Genomic DNA, 27,718 nt, shown 5'->3' on the forward strand with positions numbered 1-27,718 from the left:
ACATTGCCCTCTGGACTGCCCAGAAGTTTCCTTCAGTTCTGTCACCCTTTCCCAGCCAGGTTTTAGAGAACAGCTGTTTCTTGGCCCATGTCTCTCTCCTGTGCACACCATCACTCTCCTGTAATGCTGTTAAATCCCTGAAGCACCTGCCCTACTGAATGAATCATACTTTTACAAAGCACTAGATGGTTCTTGATACTTCATGGGCTTCCTTTGAAGGAAGGATTTTTTTTTAAATTTTAATACAAAAGACTTTTGACTTACATGTTAACTGCAACAGAAATTAAAAGGAAATGAATCTTAAATTCACCTCTAAAGTGAAATCTTTATAATCCATAGAAGACAATCCATTTACAAGCATTATATTCTTTATTTTCTTGAAGCAGCTAGTCCTAGGAGTGATAGCCTGATTAGTGAAACTATAACTGAAATTAATACTAGAAAGGAGACTTTGAGACATTTGAAAGAAACTAAAACCATAAAAAAGCACATATATGTCTATTCTGTATAACTTTTTCAATTGAAAAAAAAATCTTAGCTTGTTTTAGAGGGTTTAACATTTAGATCTCAAAGTGTTTTTCTTGTTACAGGATGGAGATGTTTCCTGTGGATGTATACAATAAATCTAATTAGGCTTCAAATAGGGAAATGTTATATTGTATGAGAATTTAAATCCATCCAGATCAGTATCCTGCAGTTACTGCAGTATAAGACATATCCTAAGAGGAAATCCCCCTGTCAGCCACTTCAAAGAGGGGAAAGTCTGTTAGGGTTGTGTATGAATGTGCTAATGTGCATGTATTAAATCTTGGAACAGGAACAAAACCTAGAAACCTTCATATATTCAAGGGAAAGGAAATTCCTTTTGTTTCTTCTCCTCCTTCTTCTGTCTGGGGGAAAAGAATTCTGTTCAGTTTTTAAATAAAATATGAATAAAATTGTTAGGCTCTTGAGAACTCCTTTCTTTACATCCCTGTTTCACAAACCAGGGAAAGTGGAAGCCCTGGGACTGTCACATGGGTTTCCAGGTGTATTGGGGTTCAAGGATAGTAAAACTACAAAAATGCTGGGACTCTGGGCCAAAAAAGACTTTTACTGTGTCATCTTAGAATCAGACTCATGAGCTGAGTGCTCAAGCAGCTCTTTGATGAGATGACAGGGTGCCAGGCAGGTTTTTGAAAGACAACATTTTTGAAACATTGCTTCATCAGATACTTTGCATATATGAATGTGTAGGACTCTAGTTTGCTGGCCTGTAGATGAACACAGGGTTTAATTCAAATGGGTTCCTAGGCAGCTCTTTTCCCTACACAACTCCTGCCCCTCACTCTCTTATCTTCCTTTTGATGGTTTCTTCCATTAGGAAATGGAGAGTATGCAAAATAAGATTTTAAGTGACTGGTATGGCAAAGAGCACTGATGCCTGGTGTGCTGCTGTTAATAGTGATTTATTTCAAACTGAGCTGCCATCATAACTGAAGCATGTTAATCTGCTCGTTGCCAGTCAAGCTGGGGTGGTAGGTGTGCTTAGACAAAATGTTTAGGAGGAATCGTTGACTCATGGCAATCTTTAGTCATTCTTTGAAATGATACAATTAATGTGTATGGGCTCAGCAGAGTACTTGTTTCTCCATTCCATTATCTTGTTTTTACATTCACTAACATCTTCCTTGGCGTAGGGGGAGGATAATAGATTCATGATTGAGCTATCTATTTGATATTGAATTTCTCTAAATCACCAAAACCTGTCATTTTCTAGTGTTGCAGGATTTGCTGTAGAAGATTAAATCTGATTTCCTTTTGATAGCAATGGAAGGTTTTCGGTGAAGATGAAGATTTAAAAATGGTCTGTAGGTGGTCTACCCTACATGTGAGATTAATTTCATTTTCTCTTACATGACAAGAAAAGGCAATAGCAATCTTAAAGCCTGCATCTACTCTGCATTCAACATTGTGAGGCTACTTACAGCCAAGGAGAACATAATCTCATTGCCAGGTAATACAGGGACCTACAAAACATCCAAATATATTTTCAAGGAAACAGAGAATGCCTATGACACCTACAAGGCTGTAAATTCAAGTTAAACAGTTCCATATGAGAATCAAGTTATAGTTAATATTATTGTGATTTATATTATTTAAAATGGCACCATCAATAACTTATACAGGGGATGGTTGTGGCTGCTCTCAGCCATATGAGGAAGTACAAAAAATTTATTCTGTAATCATAATGGGAGACAAAACATCTTAAATTCCAGTGCTTTGTAAGAAAGAAATTTCCATTGCACTACATTCTGCTCTAATTTTTTTTTGGCATCTCTTTAACCAAGACCTTCCAGCAGGTGTTTCCAGTATACAGCAGCTCAGACATTTTGTTTTAGCAGTAAAGGAACACTGGGGTACTGCTGCCTGTTGATCCCAAGTGTGATTCTAGTACGGTTCACATCATAAAGTGAGAGATGCCTCTGAAATGAAAGCCCAGTGCGTTTGATTGCTCTGCGCTTTTGCATATGATTTTTTTCGTTGAATTCAGCTTGTGAATAGAACCTCATTGCATAACTCTCCTGATAAATGTGTATTAACAAAAAGTTTTCATTTCTACTGGTTTTGCAGCCAAGGATGGGATGAACCACCTCAGACATAGTGAAGAACCAGTGACCACTGTGTTAAGCAATGGCCTTTATGTAGCATCTGACCTCTTCTGAAATCTCTTGAGGAATTATGGTGAGGAAATATTTAAGTATTTAGGGGGAATGACAGTATCTTTCATCACTTTTACAGAAGCAGGAGGCTGTCAAAATGGTGCAGCTTTAGTGCCACAAATTCAAGATAGAGAACAGAGGCCTTTTTCCAGATTTGAACTGTGAGTTATCCAATACCACTCCAACAGCAAATGTACTCCTGGTCATTCAGCTTCCATGCTTTAGACAGCTATATTCAGAAACTCTTAACAAGCATCCTGGTGACCATTTTGTCTGTGTTCATAGATTGTTGACTCTTTTTAACTTCAGTGGGACTGCATTATTTATGCTTTAAAACACCTACCAGATTTAAAAGCCTGTGTGATGGAATACATGCTGTACTTACTTAGAACCAGGACAAACAGAACCTGTAGTTCAAGGGCATAACCAGATTTAAAAATAATATTGGCTAATTCAAGATATAGGCAAGAAAAACACAGAAAAGAACAGAAGATGCAATTCACTAGGGGCAAGTGGAAAGCACTGCATATAAGCAGAAATAATCACTTACACTGGCATATGATGGGGAACAGCTGCTTAAATAGCAGTTCTGCAAGAAATGATCTGGGGGTTACTGAAATTGAGCCAAGAATGTCATGTTGTTGCAGGGAAAACAAACATTGTGGTGCATAAGCAGAAAGGTATTCTTGCAGAATAATCTTTTCCACTCTGTTCAATACCAGTAAGGTCGCACTGAGTACTGCAAGGGACAGAGACTCTCTGGGGGATGGGTACAGGGGACACTCCCCTGGTGGGGCTGTGCAGCTCCATCCCAGGTCACCAGGCACTTCTGTGGGCACAGAGATGTGCTGAGGCTGGGACATCAGCCTGTGGACCTGAGGACTGGCATCATGTGACCTTGTTGGGGAAGGGACTGATGTTCCTGAGATGGGCTGGGATAGGATCCTGAGTCATGGACAGAGGTTAGAGATGCCCTAGGAGAAGTGCATCAAAGCCAATAAAGAGCTGATGACCTTTGGTGGATGACCACCAGTTTTGGGACTTGCATGTCAAGAAATACTGGATCTTCCAGAAACAGTTATGAGAAACGTTGATCTGAGATGCAGGAAAAGTAACCAGAAGGGAAGCTTGATAGAAACACTCGTTTGGCTGTTTTAAGGTGCTGCCTTCAAATGTCATCTCCTAAAAAAATATTAAAGAACACTATTATAAGAATAATAAAGAAGCAAAGCAGCACAAAAGAAGTATTAATGTTTTATAACTGTAGAGGATATTGCTATTTAGGTATTTCTATCTGAATGATGTATACTTCACTAAAGAAAGAAGGCATTCAAACTGCATTAGTGATTTTCTGAAAAGTGTGGTGGATGTTACTTAGATGTGATGACACTTGTCATCACCATATGTAAACTTTATTTATAATGTATTCTTGACTCATTTTCACATTTGCATTTTAAAACTTCATTTATTCTGTGTTAATATAAATTGTACATATAGCGCGTGGGGGGGACAAGTTAATTTCCTTTTAAAGAAACATCAGCTTCTAGAAGCTCAATTTCAACTATTTCTGCAGAACAGGGAGGAATTATTTTTTATCCTTGATGGGCTCTCAACAGCTGAAATGCAGCTATTCACCTTTTTTATTTCAATAGCTCAGAGTCATAGGTGGTGTACATTTGCTCTCATAATGCTTTGTATTTTTGCAAACCTCAGTATTTTGTATGAAGTGAACATACAAGGCCATGTTCTCATCTCATTGAGACTCTCTTGACTCAGCAAAGAGAGAAGCTGGCAGAAGTTCAACCACTTCTCTCCAGTTCTGGCATAAGGCCAGACTCAACGTAGTCACCCATCCTTGTCTGGAAGGAATTTAATACCCAGCAAGAAGAATTCAGCCTTCAGGATGCAGTGTGAGTCCCGACGTATTTTTTTGCTGAATCTTAGAGCAGAAAAAATGACCATTGAGCTGGACCTCTTTTCATTGCCTTTTATTTGCTGCAGTGGCCTCTTGAGAATGGCAGAACAAAGGCTGCTGAATGGCAGTATTGTATCCTTTTGCTCTTGTGAACTCACTTGTTCCCAGGTGAGCTCTACTGACACTTGTTCTTGTTTTCTCAGTAAAGAAAATCTTGCAAGCATCTTACTTTCCTGTACTCTCCTGGGAAGCACTATTTTTACCCAATGAGTTAATATATTCTACCTTATCACCCTGTCTCTCAATTTATTTTTATACAGCCATGGGTTATCATTGATGTGCTGAACTCCAGGTGCCTGAAACTATCAAGTCCTGACATTGATATCCTTGAATGATTAACACAATTACTGTCACTCTGAAACTCATTTGCTTGGACACTGTGGAATAAGTTTCCCATGCAGGCAGTGCCCATAACCAATGAAAAGGGCACTTCAAAGATAGAAGAGTTTTACTACCACCTTGCAAAGTAAGAAGCAAAGTTAATTTTCCCTCGTATTCTAAAGTCTGACAGCAGAGAATGCCCGTGACTTTTGGCCTGGCTCCTCACTGTACACTGGCTGAGAACACTCAGGGAATGACCCACTGGGGTAAAAATCTAGGCAAGAACTTCTATTTTGCCTCCTGATTTTATATTGGAATGGCATTTTCCACAGAAGTGTACTAAGGAGGTGCATTCACTGTTAACATCTAATTCACCCCAGGATCATGTAGTAGGTGCTGCCTTCTTTTCACGTCTTTTTCAGTAGCTGATGATGTGGTGGGACAAAGCACACAGGGAAATTCTCACTCCAAGGGGATCCTGAGTCATGCATTGATCCTTGTTTGAATCCAGAAAAGGAAAGAAAGAGAATAGCAGTGATAGCACCTAGGAAGATGGAGGCACTGTCAGGTTAGGAGCATCTCTGTCCCTTGGGAAAAGCCACAGTTAAGAGCTTCCCAAGAGAAGGATATCAGCGGTGGAGAGACGGGGACGACTGAGCTGGAGCAGAAGCCAATTTTGTTGAGAATACAAAGGGTTTATGTAGGGTATACTTGTATGACACTTATATATAGGATTCTATTTTTGGCTAAAATTTCCCATTGGTTACACATTCTACATGACATCAATTACCTGGTAATCATTACAATGTTCCCAACATGTTTCTTGGTCACTTCTACTGCACAGATCAATTATCTGTCTGTGTCTCCCATGGTTTCTGCTCGATCAGGCCTAAGACATCAGGCTGCTTCATCAGTTCCATTGTACTCCCTGTCTTATCTCCCATAGAAGGAAGCCAGCCATGGCTTGTTCTTGTAGTGTACTTCACAAGAAGTGAAGAAAAAAGCCCAAAGGAAAAATTCCAGAATCAACTGTCCTTTTTCTAGGAGAGGAATTTGAGGAAGGTGTGGTTCAAACCACTGAAAGAGGTAGATCATAGGTGAGGAAGTATCAGAAAAGTATGACAAGTATTGCCCAAGACAGGAACTGGAGATGACACAAGTCACATTTGGCAAAAGGTTATTTTTCCCATAAAACTCTACCAAGAAAAGGTTTATTGACATTTCTTGTCAAAATGAGAAATAATTTCAAAGATATTCCTAGCAGGGATCTAGTGGTTCAGTTACTCCTCTAAAATAAGGGAAATAAGGGAAATTCTCCTACTCTGTATTCTATGTGATAGAGTGGGATTTGAAGCAACATCAGAAGTGCTGTGGGCCCCTCATCACACAGGTGCTGGAAAAATCTTTGTCTGACCCACTAAGTGAGGAACCATTTAAACAAACCATTTATACAAATATCTGCTGTAAAAGAGCATGAAACAGACCCAGACAGAGTGATCCACCCTTTCCCAGCTACTGGTGGCTGTGCACACTGAAGTAGTGAGTATCAGGACACTGCATCAGTGTCATTCACCCTGGCCCTTAGAATGCAGGCTTCATTCACCTACGCTCTTGATTCACATCATACAGATAGCAAGGACTACCAAGGTGATTTTGATAATGTCATATTGGAAACCACTTCTCTCTCTGAGTCCTTTGGATGTAGGAAACCTGCTGTGCACCCTCACAAATATTCCATTTATATTAGAGAATCTGCCTCAGAAAAACAGAATGACCTTTATGGATTTTTTCCCCCTAAAAGTACAGTACAGCCAGAGGAATGCTGGATGGACTGGAGATAGAAGAATTTATATGGTTCATGCCATTAAGCTTGGTAAAAGCAACAGGGATTATATACGCCTGCAGGATCTTTCCTAAAATATAGCTTTGACATCAGAGGTGTTTGCTGTCCCCACAACAATTGCAAAGGCTGGAGCTGTATTGTATTAGGCCCTTGATTTCACTGCAATGACAAGGGTTGAATGTAAATTCATTATTCTAATGCAGAGTAATAATAATTTTAGTTGAATGACCAGTAAATATGTAGAATGATCTAGTAGGTGGATTCATCAGAACTGTGGAATCCTAAAAAACCAGAGGCAGATTTTCAAGAGAGCAGGTTAGAAAGAGAAAATATCATTACCTATGTCACAGTTATATTCTCCCATTTATTTGACAAGGGCTTGTTCTTAGAATCTGAACTGCCAAGGCAGAGGAAACACTCAAGAGACCCTTTGGCTAAATGAGACCTGAACCTACATAGTTCCTCCCTAGCTGGATGGGTTGCAGGTAAAAGCTCTACTTAAGTACTGGAAAGTGAGGATTAACTAAATGTCCGGGGAGAATGAAGTAAATTTCTTGCATTTCTGCCACATACTTTTAAGGAAGAAAATGGTGATGTTTCTCCTTTCAGAGAAATGAGACTGCCAACAGGGAAAGAGACCCCTTTGTGTTAAGAGGAGTGATTGTAGACAGAAGGTTGTTGGCTCTCATAAAGGCCTGGGAGCACAGAAGAAGGGAGGAAGGTTTTGGGAGAAGGAGTGCTGCACAAAGAAGGCAGGAGCAAGAAGATGTTATTTGAATGTTTCATGACACATAGCTAAGATAAATTTGTTCTCAGGAATTATTTTTTCCCTCCTGGGTTCTGTCACAGCTACTTGGAGCTGTGTTGGGGAATGGGTTGTTTGGTCAGAAACATCCTTTACTTGACTCTGTCTCTTTCCAGCTGTCTTGCTGATGGCACCTTATGTGTGGTGACATGCTGGCATGTCACCGACCATGGTGGAGACATCATCAGGAACTCCCTATGCACAGCTTCCCACTAGCTTTGCAGGGCTGGAGCTAAGGAATTAGACTCTATGATGCTTGTAGGTTCCTTCCAAATCAGGATATTCTGCGAGTCTCTGATCTCTGCCATCTACCCCAGTCAGGCCATCCAGTGGGCAGAGAAGCCCAAACAAAACAAGGGTCAGTTTAGCTACCAAAAATTTCACTACTGCATAGGACTAAGGATACCATGATTAAGCATATCTTGAATTTTAAACTATAAGAACACTAGCTTAGCCCAAACTATCCAAATATTTCTCTGCAGCTGCTTATTGAAAGTTTTTTCTTTATTCCATAATGATGTGCAGCCTGAGCTCACAGGGATAAGCCCTGCTATCAATCTCCTTGCCTAAACTGGAAAACACAGTCCTACAAGAACATCTAAGGCTGAATCTCAGACTGGCTGAGAGATGGGATGAATATGTCTCCAAGCTTATGGCACTCCACTTTGGCATGAGCTCTTGCAGTGCCTTTAAGAGGTCTGTTTTGACTGAAATGTTGAAACTTTTCTGACTCAGCTGCAACCAAAAAATCATCCACGATGTTTATTTCCTCTCTTTGAATGAAAGAGTTTCTGTTTCCAGTTGTCAAATACAAACCCAATCCCACACACATCCTCCTGAAGACAATGAAACTCAGCAGATATTGTTCTACATGTCAGATTTTCAAGTCAGAGACAAGTCTGAAGGGAAAGTTTTGTTGTTGAGTAATCTCCTCTTCTCTCTGCCTATACACAATTGACTTCTTGTACCATTTTGCCCTGTTTTCAATGACTAAAATGCAGCACTGCCTCCATTGTCACGTTTCTCTCTAGCTGACGGATATTATCATGAATCTATTTCTTAGAGGCCAATCTACAGGTATTTTTGCTCTCTGTCAATCTATAACTTCTGTTTCTCTTCCCCCATATCAAATACCTCTTATTCTATCTCCAGAACAAAAAAAAAAAAACCAAAAAAACCAAAAAAAACCCAAACAAACAAACAAAAAAAAACCAACAACAACACACCACCCAAACAAACAAAACAAAAAAAAACACAAAAAAACCCCCACCCATATTCCAAAATGTGTGTCAATAACTGCTTAACTTTCCATTTGCCCTCCTTCCAGGTAGTCTTCTAAAGCCTTTCCTTTTTGGAATATTTAAGTTAACCTTGACATGCTGTTGTGTTATGGAAAAAAGTTTTCTCCTCTCATGTCATGCAAAGAGCAGAACAGTCAGCACTGAGTAGTTGTAAAGGTATGCTGGCTCACAGGTGCTAAACCATTTTTTTCCCGTCAGTTTAGTTGTTCCTGGGTTTCTGTGGTCTCAGACAGATTGAGTATTTTCTGTTGAAGGACTTGACTGTCATCCTTATGCAGACAGTGCCACCTCTAATAGGGCAGAACCCCACGGGATCTTGACAAGATAGACAGATTTGGGCACTGCCAATAGGCTCTGCTTGCAGTACAAGAGATGGCAAATGGTGAACCATGGCCCAGGTCCCTGGAGGGGTTTTAGCAGTAAGCAGAAGATGATGAAGCAAGGAATGGGACTGGAGATTGGGCTACAAAAAGATTGGACCACAAAAAGATTGGGGCCCTAAATTCATCCAATGGAGAGCCCTAAAGCCAGGGCCAGGAACAAATTCAGAATACATCTGAGGAATCGGATCTATCCAGGACAGAAGTTACCTACTATGTAGGTTAAAGGTCCATCCAGGAGTCAGACCCAGAGGCTGGTGCTCCTATGACAGAGCACAAGCAGGACTGAAGCTCCAGGACTGAGCTGAAAACCTGGACCCATGGGCAGAGAACACAGGTGGAGTCCCCAGCAGATTCTCATCAGTGACATTTGTACCTAACAGTGCTCCCAGGGATCTGACACTCAGCCACTCAGGGTGAAAACTGACTGAAGGTTACAGCACCTAAACCTTCTTTTCCATGTTCACATGTGATAGTTGATTAAAGTTTTTGTAGACCATGACTAGTTTTGGGTTCTCTTTGTTAAAGCTCATTTGAGACAGAGGGAGAAAGAACAAAGTCTTCTTATGAACTATAAAGAATGCTATAAGAGGTTCTGTTGAAGAGAAAACCGTATTAATGTAGCCTGTAATTTTAAACTCTCTTCATGATAAACCTTGAATGATGACCATTGTGGGACTTGCTTTTGATTTAGTTCTTCCCCCAGCTCCTCATGTCTGATGCCACATGCTCAGTGCACATAGGTGCATAGAAGAAATTGCATTTGCACTGGACAATTGTAGTGGGATGCCAGGCTCCCACCAAAGCCTCTTTCTCAGCCCCCTCTGCAGGTTGGCAGGGGAGAGAAAAGGTAACAAAAGGTTCATGAATTCAGACGAGGGCCGGGAGGGATCATTCCCAAATAATGTCATTGGCAAAAAGGGCTTGAAATTAGAGATATTAATTAAACTTACTGCTAAGAAAATCAGGATAATGAGAAGTAAAATAAAATCTTCAAAACACTTTTCCCTCCTTCCCAGCTCTACCTCCTTCCCCAGCAGTGCAAGGAGACAGGGAATGGGGGTTATCCTCAGTTCATCACAAGTTGTTCCTCCTACTGCTCAGGGAGAGGAGTCATTCCCCTGCTTCCCTGTGGGGTCCCTCCCATGGGAGACAGTTCTCCATGAACTTCTCCAGCATGGCTCCATCTCACAAGCAACATCTCCCTGTGACCTGCTGCAACATGAGTCCATCCCAGGGGAAAGAGTTCCCCTCAAACCCCTGCAGCATGGATCACTTGCATGGGGTGCAGTCCTTCAAGGACAGGCTGCTCCAGCCTGGGCTCCTCTCTCCACGAGCCTCCTGTGGGGTTACAGCCTCTCAGGCACCCACCTGCTTTGGTGTGGGTCTTCTCCATGGGCAGTAGGTGGATCTCTGCATCCCCACGGATGTCCATAGGCTGCACACAGAGCTACAGAGGAATCCCAGCTCCAGCATCTGGAGCACCTCCACCCCTCCTTCCTCACTGACCTTGGTGTTTGCAGAGTTGTTCTTCTCACTTGTTCTCATTTCACTCTCCTCTGGTCATTATTACAACTGTGCAATAACGTTTTGTTTATCTTTCTTCTTTAATATGTTATCACAAAAGTGTTAAGAATCCTTTCTAATTGTCCCAGCACATCCATTCTTGGAGCCACCAGAGACTGGCTCTGCCAGACATGAAGGAAGCTCCTGGCAGCTCTCATTTGAGTGACCCCTCTTTGCCAAAGCTTGGCCATCCAAACCCCATACAGCTGTAAGCTGTACACTGGCATAGCCAACAAGGTTTCACCCAAAAGGACAGGGAAAACCCTTTGTAACTTCTGCACTGAACACCTAATAAGATATAGAAGCAGCTGTAGTCCATATTTTAGATCATTAGTTTTAATGGTCTGTTCATCTCAGATCCTAAAAGATAAAAATAAGTCTAGAAGAACCTCAGACACTTACCTAGGAAAGGCACAGCAGACTAATTGGACTGAAGCAGGTGCATGGCAGGACAGAGCTGCTTTGATGTGAGATACCTCCTTCCCATCATGGACCATCTTCTAAGATTCACAGCTGCCCCTTCAAACCCCTTGCACCAGACCTGGCTGCTTGGATCCTCCTGCACAGCCAATATCTGCAGCAAAGCATGAAACCTGGGAGATATTAGCATGGAAATAAGCTAATTTGGGTGTGGGGAGTTAGTGCTTTTTCATTATTTCTCCTTCCCTCACTCTTACCTATTTGTGGCAGAATTGGTGGATTTTTCCTCTCATTCTTCTTAGAAAAGGGCAGTAAAACTTATTAGGTTTGTACATGTCAGTTTATCTTTTTTTCAGGATTTCTATTCTTAACCTCTTCAATTGTAGAATGACAAAATTGTCAGGCTCCTACTCACCTTTTACCAGTCTGAAGCATATGTCAGGTTGTTTTGTATCATTAGTGTCTTAAGGCAGTCTGGAAGTTGGGAACATTGAAATAGAAGTTGTGACTTTTCTCTCAGAGGAGCTTAAAGGGAGTGCTAATGTATTTGAACCAGATTTAATTCCTCCCAGTTGCACTGCTACCTGAGGCTGTAAAAGTGAACAGATGAATCACAGAATCCTACGCTATCCTGGGCTGGAAGGACCCACAAAGGTCATCAAGTCCAGCTCCTGACTCTGCACAGAATCACCTCAAGTATCACACCATGTATGTTCCTGAGAACATTGTCCAAATTCTTGAACTCTGCCAGGCTTGGTGCTGTGACCACTTCCTTGGAGAGCCTGTTGTAGTCCCCAAACACTCTCTGGCTGAAAACCCTTTTTCTAGTATCCAACCTAAACCTCCTCTGACACAGCTTCAGGCATTCCCTTGTGATCTGTGACTGGTCACCACAGAGAAGAGATTGGTGTCTGCCCATCCTCCTCCCCCCATGGGGAAATTGTGTATGCAATGAGGTCTCCCCTCTGTCTCTTCTCCAGGCTAAACAATCTAAGTGACCTCAGCTGCAACTCCTCTGGCTTTCCTTCCAGACCTTTCACCATCTTTGCAGCCTTTCTTTGAATGCTCTCTAACAGGTTTACATCTTCTTATATTGTGAGTTAGGCTTGTCCCTGAGAAAATTTCCTCCTGCCTTCATACGGGGAATGAAGCTGCCTCTTTGCAATCCTTCAGATGTCTTCTAGCTGTTTTGAAGACAAAAACTCTTCCATATGGCACTCTAATTGCACAATAAAAGTGATTTAATTGGAAATAATTACTTTGTTTTCAAAGTATCATAATTATTTCAGCCCAGAGCCAGCTTTCTGAAGAGTGTTTTGTAAAAGAGTTCACAGATGATGGAGCTGTCTGGTTAATTTTTAACTATTGTCTATATCCTTCAATTTACCTACTTGGTACTGTTTATATAGCTGCAAGGAACAAAGACAAAGGGTGGTTGGTAAAAGCAGTCAGAAATGAAACGAGGGCAGATAAAAAATATCTTCAAAGAAAATATCAGAAGGCCTTGAAAGAACAAAGGCTTAGGGGAAGTGCCTATTTATCTGTCTGCAGCCAAGTACACAGACATGTTGGGTTTTTGTGCAGTTTGCGGGTCTAAGATCAAAAACTAAAAGAACATTTTACAAACCATTTCTATGGACAGTTTTGGGGAAAGCCAGAGCTGGCATAGGGGAGTAAATGAGGCAGGAAAAGAGCTGTTTAAGGGAGATATTTCAGGAGTGAACCCAAGAGAAGCAAAGGAAGATGAGGAAGCTTCAGGCAATGAACCTGGTTCTTAAAGTCAACAAGGTGCATTTAAAACTTGGGAGGAGATTGTGAACTTCAGTTAGACTTGATGATCACTCTTGGGCTAACTCTCTCCTCTGGCAGCTGTTTGAGTAAATAAGCAATCCTTCATTTTGACAAAGGTCCTTTTTTTCCTCAGCACCTGGTCAAAAGCTTCCCAGAGGAATCTCTTGGAGGTGGAAATGTGGCTGGGAGAGTGACACCAAGCTGCAAAGCAGCTGGACCTTGACAGAAGTAAGAAAAAGAGTGCTGATTGCCTGACAGAGGTGTTTAAAAGGGACTTAAAGGGTGTCATACAGAGTATGGTTTACTTCATGATGGAAATTTTTATTTTGGGATAGCTTTGGCGTAAGAGCTGTTCCAAAAATACTCCTTTTAGAGCCAGTCATAAGACAGTCTAAAAGTAAGCAATTCTGCTGCTGAAATGCATACTCACACAGACTTTGGAATTACTTTAATGGTCCAGGTGGGACTCCACATTAGCAGCTGTACTGATACAACTTCCACCTGTATATCAGTTTGAGGTGATGTCTCTACATTTCTGCTGTCACTCAGTACATCCAAGCTGTGCTTTAATACTCCTTCAGAGCCATGATCTCATGGAATCAATTATCCTGCTGTGATGTGAATTGCTAAGGTCATTCTGTTGTTAATTAATTTGTCGTGCCATATTAAAAGAATCTCCCTAAAATTCTCTGCATTACAAATTAAGGTGAGCTTCTCCATAGACCTAGCAGTTTGAAGTGTCTCACCAGTAATCTAAATGACACTGATGTGCTGGCTTGGTAGTTATTGTCTGTATTGCAGGAAGGAAAGATTTCAATAACATTTCAGCTGTGTTTGGATGTCTGTTGGAAATGCTCTCCCTGAAATACCAAATGAAATCCATGTGCCATAAAGAGATAAAGCAGAAAAGTAAAGATCATTTGACTATGTTTGAAGAGATCATGTGAGCCCACAGCATTAGAAAAATGATGAGAAGCAATTAAATGATTGCTTTTTAAAAACTTGGATAATGAGATTCAGGGAAGACACCTGTAGGGGACCTCTAACTGCTTGACCCCACTAAGAACTGACCATATTGTTTTTAATAATATTCAAATGTAAACTTGGGGAAGTTTATTCACAAACATCACTGCAATTTCCATGGGCAACTAATCATTGCTATTATAATCATGCCCAGCTGCAGCTGCCTGCAGCTAAAAATGGAATGCTGAATATTTTTTCCCCTGTAGTTTGTTTTGGTAATTAAGATTCTGATAATTGGAGCATTATTGTGAGAATGAGAAGTAAGAAACCTTTGCAAAGCTCACCTTGTGATCAAGCTTTTCATCGGAAGAAATTGACTCAGAGGCTACTGAGAGGCAGGATTATTCCCTGAAACTTCCATGCTCTCATTCTTGTTTTGATGTTTCTCTTAGGATCCCAGAGTGCTGATACAAATGTCTGTTTCCATTATCAAGCAGTGCTTCAAGCCTTTTCTCTGCACTCAATATATTTAATTTCTCTAATCAGCCCCTTCTCATGAACACTTGTCCTCCTGATCTTTGGAAACTCCTTGTTCTTCATTTAGGATATAAGGAACATAGGAACATAAAAAAACTAAAAATCACCATGAGCGTAGTTAAACACTGGAAAAAAGGTTCATGGAGACAGTGGAAGCCCAAGCCTTGGGGATGTTCAGACCTTGACTGAACCCTAAATCAGGGTCTGAGCTGCTTTACCCAAACTGGAAGCTAGGTTTGACTTGAGCAGAGGAGTGGCACTAGATACTTCCAGGAGTCCTTTCTGACCTAAGGTTTTCTGATTGTGTTCTTATCCCAGAGTACTTTTCCCATTTAGGAACCCTTGTAGAATTTTGGTTATGGAAGTTACAAAGTCCTGAACTGAGTCCAAGAAGAAATTCAGGCCTCAAACAGCTCTTTGTACATTTAGATTTTACCTGTTGAAACCTACATCCTTGTACATATATACAATTTTTTTCTAAAGCAAGTGGAAAATATTGCCAAACTAGATGGGGATGTGTCTTAAACCCATATTGCCAAGAAGAGTAGGCAGCTCTTGAGCATGGACTGAGCTGGTGCTGCCCCAGCACAGCAAAACTTTGACTGAATGTCTCTGGGACATTCTTTTCCCCAGGAGACACCAAAGGCCCGTGCTGTGTGAGGTTTTGTACACAAGTCTTTGCAGCAACAGTGAGGCACTCAGGTGAACCAGACAAAACTGACAGATAAATGAAAGGATGTTTCTGTCTAAAAGTGCGTGGTCCCAGGCACAGAAGCTGTTCTATTCCCCAGCACCTTTGGAAATGCCTAAGCGTGTTTTACAAGACAGTGAAATATTGAAGGAATTTAAGGTTATGAAGTCCCTAAGGCCACAGAACAAAGCCTGAAGGTTCCTGAACTCCACAGACACCTTTCCAAGCAGCAAAACCTCAGCCCAGCTGGGACTCTCAAAAGAGGTTTCCTCAGTTTTGTTTCCTAGTGAACTGACTGTGGTGCCCATCATAGTCCTCTTTGTCTCCCTTTATGTACCAGTTGAATGATTAGAGAGCTTGGCACACAGCCAGGGAGGTTCAGATTCCGTTTTCTAAATGTTTTGAAGTTATTTCCAGTCAGCCTTGCATTCTGTCCATCCTTCCAAAGAGGGACCTCTGATCCTAGATAAAACAAAATGGAGAGGACGTACTTGTGGTGTTGCAGGTCCAGCACGGAATTGGGGTAGAGAAAAAACGTTGTTCTGCTCTTTATTCTCAAAAACTACTTCTATGTTATATAACTTTTCTGTTGTAGCAATCGTTAGGAAAAATACAGGAAAATCTTAGTACAGTAGTAAGAATACTATGTAATTCAGAATGCAAAATCAAACACGTGATTATATTTTGCCTGGTTTGTAGGCTTCTTGAAAGACATAAATTAAAAGCTATGTGAAGCCTAGAGATGAGACATTAAGATTCAGTTTCAGTTCTTCACAAGATTTTTATTAAAAAATTACTTGGAATAAATGAAGATCAGAAAAATTAATTTACATATGAAATGAGGTCTGCTTGGAACGCTCTGATATTTGAGCTGTTGCTGAGACAGTTCTTTACAAAACCAACAAAAAAGAAAGATTTACAGAAAAAACTAGCATATTTTTATTATTTCAATTGATACTCTGGAAAAAATAGACTAGTTCTAAAGAAAACAAAGCCTTCTGCAGAACTGTAGACAGTTAGGGCTACAAGAACATAATTCAAAATAAAACAATAATAATGAAGTTTTAATTGTAATTGCCTGAAAAGGTCAACTGATAATTTTGGGGAAAAATAAATGAAAGAACTACAAAACTGGCTGCATTTGTCAATATAAAAAAAAAGGAATTTTAATTATATTCTTGTTTGAAATATCAGAGAAACTTGTGTTGTTTCAGAAATTAGAGGAGGCTGCCTATGTTTGTATTTAAGTGATGATGCTAGTGAATGTAACTGAATAATTTGAGACAAAGAACAAAAAAAATCCAACAATCTGAGTATGAGATAGAACTACCAAAGGCAATGTTGGCAAAGATATGAGGTCTACATATCTGAGTAACAGAGCAGGAATCTGCTAACTTTCATCCTTATTTTACATGGGATAATTGAGCAAGGTAAAGTCATTATTTTCTAAAATAATCTGTAACTTTGGATGCATATGTTTCAAATTATTCCTAATTAAGATACAATTTTCAGAGATAAAGATCTACCTGATGTGAGGGTTTGAGTGGTCTTGGAATTTGATCTTCCTTTTCTAAACTGTAGACCACCCACATTGCAGCATCAGATATAATTTTCAAAAAATCAAGTTTTTAATGCTTGACCCATGATCTTTCCTAGCGTTCTTAAACATCCCAAACATTCATAGCTATATTTCCACTGAGCTCATTAGCAGTAGCCATTTTGACTTACATTCATTGATTGACCTTCATATGGCATGGAGGCATGGTAGAATTTCATTGGCATTTTTACAGTAATTCAGGAAAAAAACCTTTTTTCTCTATGTTCAGTGGTGATGGATTGGTAATCCTATTCCTTGAAGATAGTCTGGGGCATTCTTTATTATTTTTCTTTCTAATTTAGACATATTAAGCATCAATATCTGCTTTCTAGTGCAGCCTTCAAAACAATCAAACAATTCTCTAAGTCAGGTTTGTCTGTTTGAGAGTAATTTCCTATGGCCATGCAAGCTGATCTGTCAAACTGTGACCCTTCCTCTTCCCTGGCATGTTTACTTTGGCAAGGTCACAAAGAGAGAGATAAATTGTTTGGTTTAAATAAAAACAATCAGAACATTGAAATCACAAGCAGATCATAACCCGGTGACATGGCAATGGAAATCTCTCAAAGTGCTGCCCACATTTTTAAAATGAGATGCTGTTACTGCATTGATTTAGCCACAGCTAGATTTCAACAAAAGAGAAGCTTGAAAATATCTGCATCTGGCATTGATTAGGGGATGTCTGGAGGCAGCTGGGGCTAATCCAAACCCCAGTTACACCAATTCTAGTAAAACACCTCTGTCTGAAATTGTCCTTTAGTACCCTGGCTGACTGGCACTGAACAGCCCATGTCCATACTGTTAACTTTGCTTGCTCTCTACAGGATGACTGTACACAGTTACTTACTAAGAGTCTCTACCCTCTTCTAGGTTCTAAGGGAAGTTCTATATGTTCCAAACCAAAATTATGCTGGTCTGAAGAATACAGCAGTACATAGAGTGAGGATCTGGTGGCCATTGATGTTCCCTCATCTTTATTAGGAATGTAGCTATAGCCTATGGATGTTTCTTGTTGTGTCTAACAAACTCCACTTTCCTTGGCCCAGATCCATTACATCCAGTAGGAACTTAGCTGAATGATTTAATGTAAGGCAGGAGCTGAGAGAACTCCATTTTCCCTCAAGGACTCAGGTGGAATCCATTGTGTATAAGGTGGATAGACAATGCTGCTTTCATGGAGATAACTGTTTCTTTCCAGAATAAATGGGAGATTTAGGCTGACAGCTCCCTGGAGTGGGCACCTCTTGCTTATCCCTGCAGTAAGCCAGGATGAATGTGGGGCTTTTTGTTTACAGTCTTTCTCAAGGGAGTTGGGAAATGTATGTTAGTGAAGTTTTGAAGCTCAGGAAATTGTGGTCCAGTGTATTTTAAGTGCTCAAAAATAGTTCAAGTTCTTCTATCAACTCAATTTTAAGATATACATTTTTTGTCTAATAATAAGACACAAATCCTGAAATCATCCAGGCTGAAAGAAAGATCTACAGTCTCATATAGACTAATAAAATTGAGAGTTCAGAAAAATTGATAATTAATATCTGGTGTTTACTATCAACATTGCATGAAATACATAAAAAGAAAGACAAGAAGATTTACATGACTGTGTAGGACACACACTTTCTAGCAAGTCTCCAGATTTGTATTATTATGCCCCACTTTAAGGTGGATAATGCAGTGGTTTAATGCAATTAGAAATACTTAGCTCTTTCTCTGTGTGTCATCAGCAACAGACAAAGGCTGAATACACTCACTGACCCATGAAGTTCAGGAATATCTTAATGACACAGGACATGTTTGGGCAATTAAATTTTCTCCCGTATTTCTAATGAACAAAAAGGAGCTGGAGTGTAATACCACAAAGCTGAATCAAAGCCAGCAGAAACCCCTTGATTTTTTATTTACTTTCCCTTGTTTTAGCAATCATTATGGTTCTTCTAATTTAAGTGGCCTATGTGTTTCAGGACCAAAAATAATGGAAGAAGAGACATCTGACTGATAGCCTGACAGTAAAATACTATGAATAGCAATACCAATACAATCACTGCTCACACTGGAGTCCACTGATTTATCTTCTAGATGGGTAAAGAGTCACAGTGCAAGGCTAAGTGCCTTTTCCAATGAGGAAACTGTCTGGACTGTCAGAGCTCACAGTTAGCTGCAGGGAGGGAAGAAGATTAAATTTCTTCAACCCTCTACAGTGAGAGTGCCTTTGGTTTAGAGAAGAGGGTTTGTGGAAGCAGAAATAAGTGATCCCTGACATTTTGCATGGGAGGAAATAAATGGAGAGTAGGAGTGGGGCAAGCACTGGACCAACCTACTCCTGCTTTAGTGCTCTGTGGCTTCCCTGCATGATGGATCCTACTTTTCCCATCCTTCTACCTGGTCTTCAGGAGTCAGAAGACTGACAGTGGGAAAATGAAAGACTAATTTAAGCCACAAGGTATTTTAAAACTGAAGGAAAAATAATGGCATTGAAATTTTAATTCTTCTTCTGATCTTAGAAATATACAGTTCTATTCTATGTTAAGAAGGTCCCATTGATTGCAAAAAGAAAAGAAAAAAACCACTGGATATTAGGACTTCAGGAAATACAAGATACTTTGAAACTTGGAGTCAAAGACTGCAGTTGCTAATCTTGCACCCACACTGCAGATGTGTTACCTACCCTGTATGAGGAGAAAGACAAAGCCTATGCACCTGTATCTCTCTCTGATTTGTGGAGGTTAAGACCCTGATGCTTCTGCAGTGAAATCTGGGGATGGAGCCTCTGTACCCATTAATCCTACCACTGAATTTAAAGTCTTCCTGGATTTCAGGCCTCAGATTTCTGCAGTGAGCAATCACACAGAATATCCCTCTGCAAAGCCCTGCTGACTTGGCTCTGGATTTTTTGAACCCTCCCAACTGAGATTCACCACTTACAGTATCCTTTTGCAATTTTCTGTGAGGCTTTTGGCAAATCTCATCCTCCAATAACAAGACAAATGAAAACTCCAAGCAGCAAGTCTGGTTATTGGGAAATTGTTGGTACAAAGACAAGGTTTTATTCTTACACCATTGGCTACAACAGAAATTGCTGTTAGAGGGAATCCAGGACCACCTGTACTTTCCAAACACATTGTGAGTAAAGATAATTTCCATTTCATGTCAATAACAAATCCAGAATTGTCCTTGCTTTATCTCTTCAGAGGGTTCAGAAAAAATAATTTCTTAGTCTCAAAGCCTTCTTTTCTCTCTCTTCCACTCGGGATCTTCTTTGTGCAAGAACTTTTCTCATGCTTGAAAAAATTCTTCATTTCTCTGGCTGACACATTGCCTAAACCTCCCTGACAGTTGCTTTGCATCTTGGTTTTTTATGCTATTTGCTTTCAGTACATGATTTGCTGCCAGGACGACCAGGGTTCTCAGCCATCCACTACAATAACAAAACAATACAGAAGAAAACAAAGTGAAAACAAACTCACAATTTACAAATAGCTGAACTTTCTTTCCGCTTTCATTCTGTGTCCACGTCTGTTAATTTAAGAGGAGAGAGCTCTGAGACATCAAAGAACCCTGTAGGGACAGCTGCTTCCACAGCCCTGACAACCTCAGCAGGTCACTAAAGGACACATCCCAAAATATGAAGTTTCTATTGCAAAGGACTGAAGAAACATCTTATTTCTGGGCTCTTCACTCCTCCTGGGCCTGATCCCTTTCTGCTGACTGCAGTGAAATAAGGGTCAGATTGGGTGGCATTTACCCAGAGGACAATTTGCCTCACTCAAAGCACACAAAGGACTGAGGCAGCTGGAAGATTTAAACCAAGTGTGTTTCTTTCCCTGGAGTTGCATGCTATGATAAAAAACTGATCCACCAACCAACTAACCGAAAAAACACTAGAGAGGAAAAGAGTGAAAACTATAATAATGTGCAAGAGATTCCATCCTTGATTCTCTCATCAAGGCAACATAATAATAATAATAATAGTTAAAAAAATTACGTGGATTTTTTTTTTTACCCCTGATAAAGTTAGGTTTGCTGTGGTTGAAATGCCAGTGCCAACTGCAAAATATCAAATGCTATGAAGAATACTCAGACCCAGAAAGAACAACAGTTTAATACTTGTTTTCATTGATTTTCCCATTTAATGTTAGTTGGCAGTTATGTTAAATTTAAAAATAATTAAATAGTTTACACTCAGGCCTTCTGTTTGGTTTGTTTTTTGGTTTTTGGGGTTTTTTGTGTATTTTGTTTTCTGTGGTTTGTTTTTGTTTTCTTTTTTAAAATAAGATACCCATCTAAGCCTTTCTGCCTGTCTCTGAGAAGTAGAAATATGATTTTCACTTTCATCACACAGCCAAGCTGTTGATAGAGGGGTTGTTCTCACACAGCCAAGGAAAACTGAAAAGCTGGACCTCATATCTTCACAAATGTGCCAAATGAAGCTTATTTAGATAGAGGCACCAGGTCACTTTTCAAGCAGAAGTGGGAGCTGGACAGCCACCACAGCTTTAACTCAGCTTTTCAGCTGTGCTGGACCCAGGTTGAGCTGGCTCCCCTCTTGCTGTTCCTGGGAATCTTCTGTTTTTTAAAACCTTGTCTGCTTCATGAGCAACTTTAGTCTTTTAGTAAATTACTGATATTTCTAGAAAGAGCCTCTGGGCAGAAATGACACCTTTCTATGTGCCAGCAAAGGCCACTTTCATCTGTCTTGAACTGTTCTACTTGAGGACAAATGTTCCGGTTTTATAACATTTTGTTGTTCAATTTCATTCTTGATTGCAAAACATACTTACAAGAGGTCAGATCTTAGTGTTTGGAGTGTTTATCCACTCTCCTGAAGGCCTAATTGCTTGTTAGTCACCTCCTAATTGATTGCTGTGGAATAGTGATTAGGAAGGCTCAGACAGAGGATAATGGCTTCAGGTGGGATGTGCCCTGGGAAGCCTGAGTAACATCAGCCATTCATGTAAATCTCTCTCTTAATAAATAGGAGTTAGGTCAGGGGCAGCCTGGGGAAGGTGTGGTGTGCTGAAGGATCTTTCACTCATCATTTGGCTGTGTCAGCTGAGTGACAGGTCCAGGAGCAATTGGACTATCAGTGACATCTGTCTTTGTGGACAGCTGCTTCCAACCTCTCTTTCTAACTTTTTTTTTGGTTTTTTAAACACCGTCTGAGCCACTGTCCATTTTCTTGTCCATTTTCTTGTGGCCCTTCTCCAAGGCACTAAACCAAAGGAATATATCTTGCTCCCATGGAAATCTGTGTTGAGATACCAAGCCAAGAGGGGCAGAAAACTGCTTCTGACACCAGGTCAGGCAGAGGTGTCATTTCAGACTGAGAAAACTCAAACTGTGTCCTCTGCCAACAGAGGAACTCTAAGGAGGGGTGAAGAGGCATGTGGATATGGCAGGCATTGATGCTCTAAGGGAGCTCTGCCCTGGTGAGCTGCTCACCTTTCCTGCTGAAACTCCATGGATGGGTGGGGGCAGCAGGCAGGTCCTGAGGAGCAGAAGCTGGGCCCTGTCTCTACACAAGTGTCAGCATCCCCAGTCCTGTACCCTTTGGGGCAGAAAAATCAGGGGTGGAAGGAGGAAGGTAGGTCTGGGAACAAGGACTGAGTGATAGTGTTTTAGTTTTGATTTTTTTTTCTCATTTGTTGAATCTATTGAAAGTGACAACAAATTAAATTACTTTTCTCCAAGACAAGTCTGTTCTGCCCACGATGGCAATCAGCAAAGGAATCTCCCTCAATGTATCTCAAACCATGAGCCTTTCCAGTTTATTTTGTCACCTGCCCTGCTGAGGAAGGATGGTGGAGCAGCGGGGTGGGTATGCAAGATCCACCCACCACAGTCACAGCCCCTGTCTTGCAACTGTAACTTGACACAAAAGACCTTGTTTAGCTCTTAGCCAGCTATTATAAATAAATAGCCCATATGGTGTACAAACACAACCATGAGGCAAATAACATTTTATTAAAATAACTGCTAAAACAGGAAAAGCAAACCAAAAAATAACCTTGACAAGTGTGTGGCCTTTCTTCAGCTAGAACATCTCTGTGTCGATAAGCATGGTCTCTTTTTATAAAATCTAATGTCTGAATAAAAGGAAATCAAGATCTAAAAAGCCTGACTCACTGCCTGAGATCATTATCTTGTGTCCCCTTACTCACTGGAGACAAGTAACTATCTCTGGTGGGTGACCCAGGCCACCTAAAGAGTGAAGCATTATAGCAGGGATAAATTGCTTTTCTGAATTATATTTTTTTTCTATCTCTTCAGAGGAAAGTTAGACAAACTTTAAAAGGTGTTTAGCTTTAAGTAGGCTGAAGTTAGGTGTGATGCATCCCACCCTTAGCTCCTGCCCTAACCAAGAAGGATAACAAGGTAGACATTTTGGCTGGAATAGAGGTCCCAAAATAGCCCAAATTCTGGCTATTTTAGATACAATGCTGCATGTACCACTGGTACCTACAAGGAGTACTTTGAAATCTCCAAGTTACTTGCCAGCTACATACAGGGATCCACAGAAATGTGCCCGTGGGTGTCAGCACTCCTGAAAGAAGTGGCCTGCTGCAGTGCTTAGGCCTGGACACTGCAGCTGGTTTTAAAACAGGACCTCCCTGCAGGACTCTGGAGTCTTAAAGACGTCTGGAAAAAAAATTATCCATTCAGGTAAAACACTGAATCTTACAGGAGGTAAAGGGGAAAGTCATTTGGATGCTTTAATAGCTCTCCCTTGACACCTCTTATCTTTAGAGGTCTAGATGCCACTGTAAATCTTGTCTGATTGACTTACAGCCACACAGGGAGTTAGGTGTGATAGTGCTTCATCAGCAGCTAAAATCAGAGTGCATTTTTGTTCTTCCAGCCATCTCTGAATTGCTGTTTGCCTGTCCATTTAAATTTGAAGAGCAAGCTGCCATTTGCTTTGTCCTTCCACTGGTTTAGCAGTGCTAAAGGTTGGCACCTCCATAGCAAATGGCAGCCTGAGCCTTGGTGGCCAGGGAGTCCAAGCAGACTGAAAGTGTATCCCTTTCCTGCACGGAGGAGAGAACAGTGATAGCAGTCTCCCAGGCTGAATGAGCAGATGCCCATTTACAGATGAGAAAATTCAGGATAAATGAGCACATATGCTGTGGCCAATAGCCATTGCTTTGTTCCCAGCCTGTGAATGTGCCAAGCCTATCAACAACACCATGGAGAAGTTAATTCACAGCTACAGACAGCAGATGCTGAGGCATCCTCCACTCCCTGAAGCCTGTTTATTTCTGACCAAAGGTAAAGCCTTTGGTGAGCTCTGCAAAACCCAAGATTCTTGAGACAGAAGGACTCAGCAGGTATGGCTTAAGCAAAAACTCCTGGTTCAGAGAGCACTTGGCTCCTGAGAATGCAGCACAGCTTCTTCTAAACATTTTTTTTTTTAACACCTGCCTGCTCAGAATCAGGAGGTATTTTGGTAGAATAATGAATATAACTTCATGATAATCCATCAAGATAAGCAGCAGTTTCTTTTTCAGAGGCAGAAGTAGAGATTTGGAGGGGGAGCATGAGGAAAGACACAGGCAGCTCCAGGATGAGCACATGCAGTCCATGCAGCAACCATGGGAGGCACGGGAGGGAGACACACATCCTAGCAGTGACCAGTTTAACTTGGTCTCTGTTTCTGAGTCTTGGGAGTGGGGAAAATGACCTTTTCATCTGGGCAAGATTGTTCTAGGTCGTTTGTGGCAGAGCAAAACTAAAACCTGCACTTCTTCCCTTACCCACAGAGATTTGTACTTTCCTGTCTGTTCCTGCCTCCAGGTTCCTCCTCCATAACAATAGTGCTGTGCTGTGGGATGCAGGTCAGTGCAGCACAAAGCAGGATCCCTGAGAGGAGCCTGTCCTCTGCCCACGCTGCCAAAAGCACATCCTGGCTGTCCTGGCTGAAGTGGCTGGGTGTGTTGTCACCTCACCCTTGACAGTTTGTAGGCACTTTCTATTTTTGGCCATGTGTTCCAGCTGTTCCTCTTCCAGCTCCATTGCACCTTTAACCCAGCACTGAGCTAAAGGATAGCAAAGGATTATCAAGATCTGCCTGTCATAAAGGCTGCACTCTGATACCTGCAGTTTCTTTTAAAAAGGAATATGTAGGTGCTCAGTGACACTGCCTGTGCATCTTTTTTAACAGCAATTTTTTTAGTCCCGTTTCTCCTCAGTTTAGATAGCTTGGATTTGGTATATTTCCCTTTGGTCTTTCCCTTCTGTGTGCCATGAGTTTACAGCTTCTGTTTGTGTCACTATGGTCTTTTAAAGTAGGAAAGGGGGACCTGAATGTTGGCCTTTGCTCACATATTAATGTATCTGACCATTGTTTAATGAAATTCACCCACATATGTTATTTAAAAAATGTCAATCAATACCAATACTAACTAATTTTTAAGTCATAGAATGGCTTGGGTTGGAAGGGACCTTGAAGATCACCTAGTTCTAGCCACATGTGCTGTGGGCAGGGTCACCTTTCACCAGACCTGGCTGCTCAGACCTCCTTCCAACCTGACCTGGAACACTGCCAGGGATGGGGCATCCACAACTTCTCTGGGCAACCTGTGCCAGTGCCTCACCACCCTCACAGGGAAGAATTTGTTCCCAGTGTCTTATCAAAATCTGCTTTTTGTTTGACTCCATCCCCCCTCATCCTGTCACTACACCCTCTTCTAAATAGTCTCTGTCTACCTTTCTTGTAGGATCCCTCCAGGTACTGAAAGGTTTCAGTCAGGTCAGCCTGAAGCCTTCTCTTCCCCAGGTTGAACAACCCCAGTTCTCTCAGCCTGTCCTCACAGTAGGGGTGCTCCATCTCTAATCCTCTGGGGACCTCCTAAATTCACTGCTCATACTCAGGTGGTCTCTTCCTAGCATCTGGTCACTGGTCCTGTGAGAATTTTCTCAGATCCAGAGGCATAGGTTTAATTTGTCGTACAGTTATAAATTTATTTATGAATCAAAGAAGAGCAGATGAGGACCATGTCCTACCCCCAGCTGGCAGAAGGCAGTTGAGTGCAGCTGAAATCAGCTCAGTTAATTGATAAAATAACAGCTGAGGACCAAGCTGGGTAAACCTCGGTGAGTTCTAACAGGAAAAATGTTCCAAATTTCTACTTCAGTTTAATATTAAAGCAGCCAAACTTTTCTGAAGCAGTGGAGATGAAGTGGGAGGTTAAGACATTAACCATTACAGTGTTTTTCAGAACCACTGTACTTCTGCATGTCATCTGGGCTTCTCCCTGACCTGAATTTGTAACTAATTGAAAACTAGCCAGAAACAGATATTGTGGCTGGCTTTACTTTGATTACTTGTATCCTCAGGGCTACAGAGCTCTGCTACAGTCTGGAGAAGTCAGGAGCGAGATAAGGGGAGAACTATTGTCTGAAAATCAGGTAAAGCTGCAGCCTCTGATGTTTGGCCTATGATGCACGGAAAGGCTGGTTGTTCATTTTCCTTTGGTAGAAAAGGAAAGTAAGACTTGTAATGTCAAGTCTGATTAGGCAGCTGTGAGTAATCAAAGGAAACACTATTGTGTTTAAGATCCTGGGAATGTAAATATGAAAAAAGGGTGGACAAAATCATCCTTTTGTAAGGAAGACAGGTTATGCCTGTTGGAGCTCAGCAATGTGCTAAGATAAGTGCCAGGGAGGGTTCAGCTGCTCTTTTCAATACATCCTGGCAGGAAGGCTGGGAAGGGATGTGGTGGTCAGTGGGGCCGTGTACAAGAGAGGATCTCTCCTTTCCTCTCCTCCATGACACAGGAGGAGTCTACATAGATGGATTCACACAAACACACACAGATATAGACACCTACACTCTTTAATCCACATCTGGCATCAGATCCTGATCTCCTCACAAATGTTCCTTGCCTGCTCTTTATTAATTCTTGGTTTTGGAGGACCAGCTTCATTCCTCTCTTACTAAAAACTGTTTTATCCTACAGGGAGTCTTTCTATTCACAAATTCAGGCATCCCCTTCATTTGCATGTCATAGCCCAGAAAATCAGGTAATTGTATGTACCTCAACATTTGAATGCTTTTTCAGGAGCCATGGTGAACTGAATCTTTTGTCAAACTATTTTTCCACCCTTGAGCTCTGGTCTATGGGGAGGAAAAGACAGTGAAATGAAATCACATGTCCCATGTGAGCGACAACTTTTTGGTACATTAGCAGTTCTGGGATATGTAGCAAGGGATTTTAGAAACTGCAAAAATTTCTCATGAGACTTCTTTCACAGTAGCTGTTGGAGTGATAGCATAGAATTTTTAGGAGAGGGCATACTTTTCATTATTAGCAAAGTAAAAGCAGTATAGCCTCAGTCATTTCTGGAGAGATTAGCTTGATTTTTATTACATTTGAAGGAGAAAGGTGAATAAACCCCAGGAAGAAGCAAATATAAAACAGCAAAGATAAAGCTAAAGATCAAAATTCTGTAAGTTTATTGTCTGACAACTCCCATAGAGTCAGAAAAGACAAAAATGCATAAGTGCTTGCTGAGCTTTTAATGGTTATTTTATAATTAACCAGTCAGACGGGACAGTTAAATTCCAAACTGAACATGCATTATTATGAAAATCAGAAAGTGGGTTAAGAAAAGAGATAAAATATAGCAATTACCCTTTATTTTTATGCCAACAAGGCTTTAAACAGAATCCTACCAGAGAGATAATTTTTCAGCAGAAAGATAAGATTTTATTGTTTCCAGGCATTTCTTCCAACCCTGAGGACTCTCTCGCTGACACTGTTTTAAATCTACCCCAGTAGAGACCAGTGCAGTAGAATGGTTCTCAGCTCTGGAGTTCAATTCTGCAGCCT

This window comes from Passer domesticus, chromosome 1 (assembly GCF_036417665.1).
Source record: "Passer domesticus isolate bPasDom1 chromosome 1, bPasDom1.hap1, whole genome shotgun sequence".
Taxonomy (NCBI): domain Eukaryota; kingdom Metazoa; phylum Chordata; class Aves; order Passeriformes; family Passeridae; genus Passer; species Passer domesticus.